Genomic DNA, 8203 nt, shown 5'->3' on the forward strand with positions numbered 1-8203 from the left:
TGAGGGAGACCCATGCCTGAGTCCTGGCTGCAAATATGACTGGAATTTGGGGTCCAAACTCCTTCCTTAGGGAGGCAAGACTTATAATATTGGAATTTCCCCAAAAATAGGCAGCTGCTCAGAAGATGATAGGAAGCCATGAGTCTGACAGGTGTATACCACAAGGGGCATGGGTCAGATCTGAAGTGTAAACCTCTCACTGGTAGAGTGTGGGGGATGTCTTAGATCAGGGTTTCTCAACCTTGGCACTATTGAATTTGGGGCCTCTTAAGTCTTTGTTGTGGAGGACTATCCTGTACCTTGTAGGATGTTTAGCAGCATCCCTGGTCTCTGTCCACAAAATGCCAGTGGGACTCCCCTCCCCCATTTATGAGAACCAAAGATGCCGCTAAGCTTTTCCAAATATCTCCTAGGATGCAAAATTGCTTTGAGAACTGATGGATTAGAGACCAGCTCAGGAGGCTCTTTTGGTAACTGAGAGAAGAAAGGAATTAGTGGAATGATAGTGAGAATGAAGACAATGGAATGGGCAGGGACAATGTTACAGAAGTAAAAATAATAGAACTTAGAAAATGATTGTGTTTCAAGGCTGCATTAGTTAGGATATAGCTTCCGCTGCTCTAAGAGAGATCTGAAGTAACAGTGACCTAAACAAGATATAAGTTTATTTCTCTCTGAAATGGTATTTGCAGAGAAAGCAGTGCAAGGCTAATATGGTGGCCGTCTTTGGATACCATCTACCACAGTCCACGTCTTAGCCTCTTAGTCCTATGTAAACCTGGATAAGTTACTATCTATAAAGATGAAAACAGTGACAAGAATATATCAGACAGGTATTTTGTAAAGATTCAGTGAGATAATACCTTTTGTTCTGTTTTTTGTTTTAAACCACTAAGTTTGTGGTAATTTGTTACAGCAACAATAAAAAACTAATCTACCTGGGATCCTTGTCTCAATTCTTTGCCCAATAGAGTGTAACCACTGGGATGGCAGAAGTAGTCCAACCACAGGAGTGCAGGAGGGTCCTGGAAGAGAACCAGAGCATTCTCAAGGACTGCCAAGAATTAAAGTGAGGATCTGCCAAAACTTCAAAGGTCTGTGAGAATATTATGTATCCCTTCTCTCAACTATCTCCCTCCTTGAGAATTTTTTTTCTTTTTTTCAGGATGTCACCTTAATGTCAGCAAGAAACAGGCACTGCAACTTTTCAACAGTTTGGCAATTTAAATTGCTTTTCTCTTAATGGGCCATTTCATAGCATACAACAAAGGGATGGTGTCACTCTACTGTGGGACTCCATTCATTGGCTCTCTTGGGGCTTTTCTTAATAAGCTTTTCGTTTTAGAACAGTTTTAGATTTACGGAATTATTATGAAGAGAGATCCATATACTGCATTTCTGTTTTCCCTATTAGTAACAGATTAGTAAGGTATATTTCTCACACTTAATGAACCAATATTGATACATTTTTATTAAGTAAAGCCCGTACTTTATTCAGATTGCCTCAGTTTTTTCCTAATGTTCTTTTTCTTTTCCAGGATCCCATCCAGGACACCACGTTACACTCACGTCTCCTTAGACTGCTCTTGGTTGTGACAGTTCCTTAGACTTTCCTTGCTTCTTTATGACCTAGACAGTTTGAGGATTACTGGTCAGGTATTTTGTAGAATGTCCCTCCATTGGGATTTTCTCGTGATTAGACGGAAGTGATGTGCTCACGGGAGGAGGTCCACTGAGGTAAAGCCCCGTTCCCATCACATCACATCCTATCAGCAGTACCTACTATCAATATGACTTCTCGCTGTTGGTGTGAACCTGATCACTCGGCTTCTCCACCATGAAATTCTTCTCTTTTTTTCTCCTTTTCACACTACGTACACTTTGGAAGAAAGTCACTATGTGTAACCCAGACTTAAGGAGTGGAAGTTACACTGCACCTCTTAAAGGTGGAGTATTTACATAAATTCTTTTAATATTTTCTGTTCAGGAGATTTGTCTATTTTCTATTTATTCAATCATTTGTATCAGTATGGATATATCTATTTTATACTTTGGCTTATAATCCAATACTACTTCATTTTGTTTAATTTGCTCCTGTTCTTCCAGCTGTGGCCGTTGGGAGATCTTTCAGTCGTCTCCTGTATCCATTTGACATCATTGTGGATTTTTGTCCCTTTGTTCCCTTTTGTTCTGTCTTTGAGCACTTTCTTACTTTATGGCCCTACAAGATGCTCCAGGATCACTTTGTCTATACCATGTCCCAACGCTGGAATCAGCCATTTTTCCAAGGAGCCTTGTTTCTTTTTAGTGGAGAATGGTTTTAGAAATCAAGATCTGGGGGCTAGGTATGCTCACTGCTACTGGGGTGTTGTTGCTTCCAGGCCTTCTCATCTGACAGAGTGAGGAGATGTCTGTGTGCATATACTATTTCTATATGTAACCATCTGTATCTGTGTTAAGCTAAGCATGAATCCATTCTGATGTTTCCAACTCTAAGCCATTACCACATGGATCATTCTGGCCTCTTCCCTCACTTATCTGTAACCTTCCAATCCAACTGTGACAAACCTGGCTGCCACCATCCACCGTCCATTTATTTACCTAGTTGTTTAATTCCGGTGTACATGTATAGTGGTTTCAGAATTCTTAACCCATAACCCTGCGGGAAACAACATTATCAACTAGAGTATAGTGCTTAAACAAGTTCCTGTTGCCTTTAGTCTTACAAATTCTAGTCATTTCCAAAGTTATACAGGTCAGCACCTTATTCCCCCATCCCCTTCAGCAAGGTTGTTTCATATATTTGTAATACATTGAGATTATTTTGTCACATTCTGCATTCCATCCTGGATCCCCCAATCTCCTAAGTGATTTTTTAAAATTTACATACATCAAGGTTTGCTCTTTGAGCTGTAAAGTTCTGTGGTTTTTGACAAATGCTTAATGTCTTATTTCAACATTATAGCATCGTACAGAATAGTTTCACCAACCTGAAAAATCCCGTGCGTCACCCTCCTCCACAACCAGTCCCCAACCCCTGGCAATCACTGATCTCTCTACCAGCTCTTTAGTTTTGCCTTTTCCAGAATGTCATATAATTGGAATCATACAGTGTGTAGCATTTTCTGGCTTCATGACTAGCTTGTTTCACTTAGCAATATCCATTTAAGATTAATCCAGGTCTTTTTGTGGCCTCATAGCTCATTTCTTTTTAATGCTGAATTACATTCCACTGTATGGCTGTACCACAGTTTATTCACCTCTTGAAGGACATCTTGGTTGCTTCTAGTTTGGGGCAATTATGAATAAAGCTGCTATAATGTTTGTGCAGATTTTTATGTGGACCTAAGTTTTCAAATCAGTTCTATAAACACCTAGGAACTCTATTCCTGGGTCATATGGTAAGACTAGGTTTAGTTTTATAAGAAACTGCCAAACCGTTTCCCAAAGAGGCTGTACCATTCCATGTTCCCATCAATAATGGATGAGAGTTCCTCTTGCTCTGCATCCTCACCCTCAGTTTGTATTGTCAGGTTTTTTTTTTTTTTTAATTTTAGCCATTCTAATAGGTGTGTCGTTGTATCTCATTGTTTGAATTTGAATTCCTAATGACAGTGCTGCACATCTTTTCTTATGCTTATTTACCATCTGTCTGTTCAGATCTTTTGCTCACTTTTTAATTGTGCTATTTTCTTATTGCTGAGTTTCCTTTAGTTTTCTGGGTAAAAATAAAATTTCTGTGCATGACAAAAACCCTTCATAATCTAGTGGGAAACCACTTTCTTCAGTCTGCCCAGTGACGCCTACAGACTACTCACACTGCGCTATTCCAAAATCCTCTCCCCCTCCCCATTACATCCTTTCCCCCCAGCTGGTTTGTGTGCCTCTGTGCTTTTGCACATGCTGATCCTTCCACCTGAAATACCTTTCCTTCCCTTCTTCCAGGCAGAGTGTGTTGCTCCTTCCTTTTGCTCCAAGAGCACTTGGAACAACTTTTCAGTGTTATCCATCATCTCACAGTGCGATTATTTGTACACCAGGCTTTCTCCAGTCCTAGGTTATGAGTTTCTCAAGGGGAAAGGCAGGTCTTACCCATCTTCAACACCCCTCAACCCCCACTTCCAATGTGAAGGCTGGTTAAGCAAGATTTAAGATGATATGAATATATTCATGCTTGTCTCTGAGTTCTTAATATATCTGTTTGGAAAAGTAAGACCCTCGTTCTGTCTCTACCAGAGAAAGTCTCTGACAGAGGAAGTTGGGTTGACCTTTGTTGGGGTGTTTTCTTACAATTCCAATTCATTTTCCTGAATCTTGAACTTGAAACTACATACCAATAGTTCTCATATGTTAACGTGTCTCAGAATCACCTGGAGGGCGTTTTAAAACACAAGTTGCTGAGTTCCGACTCCAGAGTTTCTAATTTAGCCGGTCTGGAGGGGGACTTGAGAATTTACACTTCTGATGATCTCCAGGTGACGCTGCTGTGAAACCACTCTTTGAGAACTTCTGGTCTATACCATGTGGTCTTGCTCTAGTTGTTTTGGGTATTTTTTTTTAACACCTTTTAAAAGACTTTGAGTGTCTGTGCTTGGTGAGAAATGGAAATGAGCCTTAAAAAATGCTATGAGTTGAAATTAAAACCATGCAAGTTAGAAAAAGAATCTTCAGCAGTTGTTGAAATGCTTAAAACCCTATCTGCGGACCAAATGAAAGTTTCTGGAACCCATTGAGAGAAATAAATAAAAATATTATTCTTGGAAAGCAAACTAGAAAGAGGCCTACGGGAGACAGGGATGTAGTGGGGAGGGGGGGATGGTAAGGATTTTCTCAGTTTGATGTGTAAACCGGTATTGTTTGAATCTTTTACCAAGAGAATGTATTCACATATTTATTGGGTAATTAAGAAAAATATTCCTAGGAATATTCGAATCTGCTCCTGAAGAAGAACGCCATTTTCTACTGTAAGGGCTGGATAGGATGCTTTACTATACCTACTTTATTTATGTGGTTCTCGACTGAGGCCTGCTAAGGGACATTTGGCATAGATTGGAGACGTTTTTGTCACAAGTTGGGCAGAAAAGAGTGGTGCTACTAATATCTAGTAGGTAGAGGCCAGGAATGCTGTTAAACATCCTACAATGCACAGGACAGCCCCCACATCAAAGAACTACGTAGCCCAAAATGTCAGGAGCACCAATGTGGAGAAATCCTTGTCTGTTTGAATTGGGCTCACACCAGTGATTCCCAGACGTTCCAGGGTTGTGTCACATGATCTTGTTTGCTTGGTTCCACAATATGTCTCATGTCTTATAAAAAGTTATATGTATGTACATTTAAAATTTAGCGTGAATTTAAATTCATTTTTAACTTTAATTCCCTTTTAGATAACTCATAATATGTGGAGGTAAGTGGGTTTGTATATTTTTGAAAACCAAGAGGCAGTCATTGCCATAAACCATTCCCGCATTTGACTGGTGGATGCAGCCATGGTCTGAGTCAGTCACTACACAGAAACGTCATCACACAGACCTCAGGAGAGTGTGGCCTGGGACGGAGTGGGAGGGGCGGGGGAGCTGCTGCCAGGTGATAGGATGATTCTGCCAGACCTCTCCCAGCCCTTGCCGAGTAACTGTAGGGTCACTCATCTCTCTCAAGAGCCACACAAACTCCAGGCAGCTTCCTCTGGTGGGGAATAAACTAGGGATTTCAAACATACACATATATCTGTGTTACTTACACAGATTCAATTAGCAGCTTGGAAAACCAGATGGGTTGCCTAGCAACAGCATCCTTCTCTCTCCTCACCTTCTGCATCCCCTGGGCTGTGGGTTGCCCTTTAGTGACCTTCCTAAAAAGACAGCTTAGCATAGTGGTCAAGAGGATGGACTCCTGGAAGCAGAACACCTGGGTCCTGAATCCTGGCTCCATGACTTACTGGCTCTGACCCCTAAGCTTAGGCAATCACTTCCCCTCTTAGTTTCCTCATCTATAAAATGGAGATGGTATTAGTACCTCATACCGTCTTGGTGTGGATTTAATGAGTTAATATATGGATAGCACCCAAAGCATAACAAACATTTCAATATTTGTTAGCTCTTATTTCTCTCTACCTCTTATATCTGTCTCAGGGTTTCCTTTTCACCAGATTTCACAAACACAAAATGCTGGAGGGAGATAAGGAATCAGAGCTCAAAGTGTGTTTTGCCGTAAAACTGCCTTATCTGGCTCATCCCCCCATATACACATGATCCCTGTCCCCTCCTGCTTTTGTTTCCCACAAAGAATAACATAATTTGTCTTCCAAGTTCCAAAAGAAGTCTGGATTCAGATAGCTTCTTTCTGTATGGGAATAGCCCAGACACTCTAGAAACTAAGAACTGGTGTCTCAGTTCCTTCCCACTGTATCTGGACATCTTTCTCTAATGAACAATTATTCTACCTAGTTAATTACAATTTTTCTTTTTGGGGTTTTAATTAAAGGTGCCCCTTGATCTGCAGAGACTAATACACTGTCAGTCATTAGTAAGTGAAACAATTAATCTTGCATTCTAGATTGCCATCGTGGGTAGGCTGGATTAGCAGGTGTTCCCAGCAAATCTTGAGTTAAATCTGGCAAACTAAAATAAATAGTGAAACTGGATATGGTGCTGCTGGCTTTTGTCATTGTTGTTGTTAATGACGAATTTGGCAAATTTGCCCTAAAATGTTTCCCTGAACAGAAAGGAAGCCCAATGAGCTGATTTCTAAGGCCCCTTCCAAATGAGATAAAACAGACTAGCCACACTCTCTTCTTAGATCTTTGTTTCCTAAACTCCAATTATTTGAGCCCCTTTTTCCAAAGTTTTTCCACGTCCCACATGAGCTGTACTATTATTTACTTTTTTTCCCGTAAATCAACCTACTTCTTAAAATGTTTATAAATTTATTTAAAAGGGGAAGCTATATTAAGAGAAAATTTTGTATTAATTTCCAAGTAGAAGGTAACTGTAAAAAAATAAATGCCATGAAAGCTAAATTTTGTATACTTCTTAAAAATAAACGTTATTTGAAATAGCTTGTAAATTATTAATTTGAAATAAAAACAAAGGAAATACAATAGCGCATCTAATTTTCGACGGTATGGAAAACTTAATATGTGCTAACTCATTTATTTTAATTTTCATAATGACTCATCAAAGTAAATGTGGTCTCTGCTTTTACAGATGATGGCTCTGAAACCTCGAGGAGGGAGTAAATTTCCCAAGGTCCCAGAGTTGGGGTGGGCAGAGCAGGGCCAGCGAGACCTGCTCAAGGACTGCTCCAGGAGGCAAGAGCCCTCCGGGACTGCAGGACAGGTCCCCACGTTTCACATTCTCTGTCCTCATCATTCATCCATGCCAGCCCCCCTGAGAACTCTGCCCAGACCCTGGGCCAACAGTCCTGGAATACGCAGCAATGGCTCTGGGGTTTTCAACAAGATATGATTAGACTTTCAGGTCTCTTGTGACAAAAAGAAAAATTAGTTGTTTGCATCAGGAAAGATACTGTTGTTTTACAGTTTCAGCTTCCTTCTAAATCTAGCAGGTCCTAAGCAGCTGGCTAATGGATGTGAGATGCAAATAAAAGACTGTGCAAGATCTGAATCTTTCTGACAAGAGAAAAGAATTGGGGCCAGGAATGAAGGTGGGGAGCAGGGGAGGAGGAAGAGCTGAGAAGCTGCTCTGGGAAGAAGAGATAAGAGGAAAGCTGGGACCTGACACAGACAGAGAGAGAGAGAGGGAGGAAACTGATGCTGCCGTCTAGGGAAAACCCTGAGGAAAAGACAGACATACTTAGAGGTACTTTGTAAATTTTTCCCGTGTCGTGTGTGATGTTATTCATCTTCTTCTGTGTCTAGTCCTGTATTTTATTCCTAATACTCTAAAAATAATCACAATGTGACTTCAAGTGTTTACCTGTGTAGCATCTGAAATTGTTCCGCATCCCTCCAGTAGCCCATGCACCATGGGAAACAGCCTCAGAGGATCTCATCCACTTCCGTGGCTTTAATTCCACCTCTAGGATAACGATTTGGAAATTTGTATTTCCTAGCCAACCTCTCCCCAAACTCCACCACCCACCTGATATCACCATTTGGACGTCTAATACCATCATTTTTGCCAGCATTTGCTGGCAAATACAGTCATGTTGCATTTTTACAACATTCCAGACTCACTGGCCC

The sequence above is a fragment of the Equus asinus genome, chromosome 4 (genome assembly GCF_041296235.1).
Source record: "Equus asinus isolate D_3611 breed Donkey chromosome 4, EquAss-T2T_v2, whole genome shotgun sequence".
Taxonomy (NCBI): domain Eukaryota; kingdom Metazoa; phylum Chordata; class Mammalia; order Perissodactyla; family Equidae; genus Equus; species Equus asinus.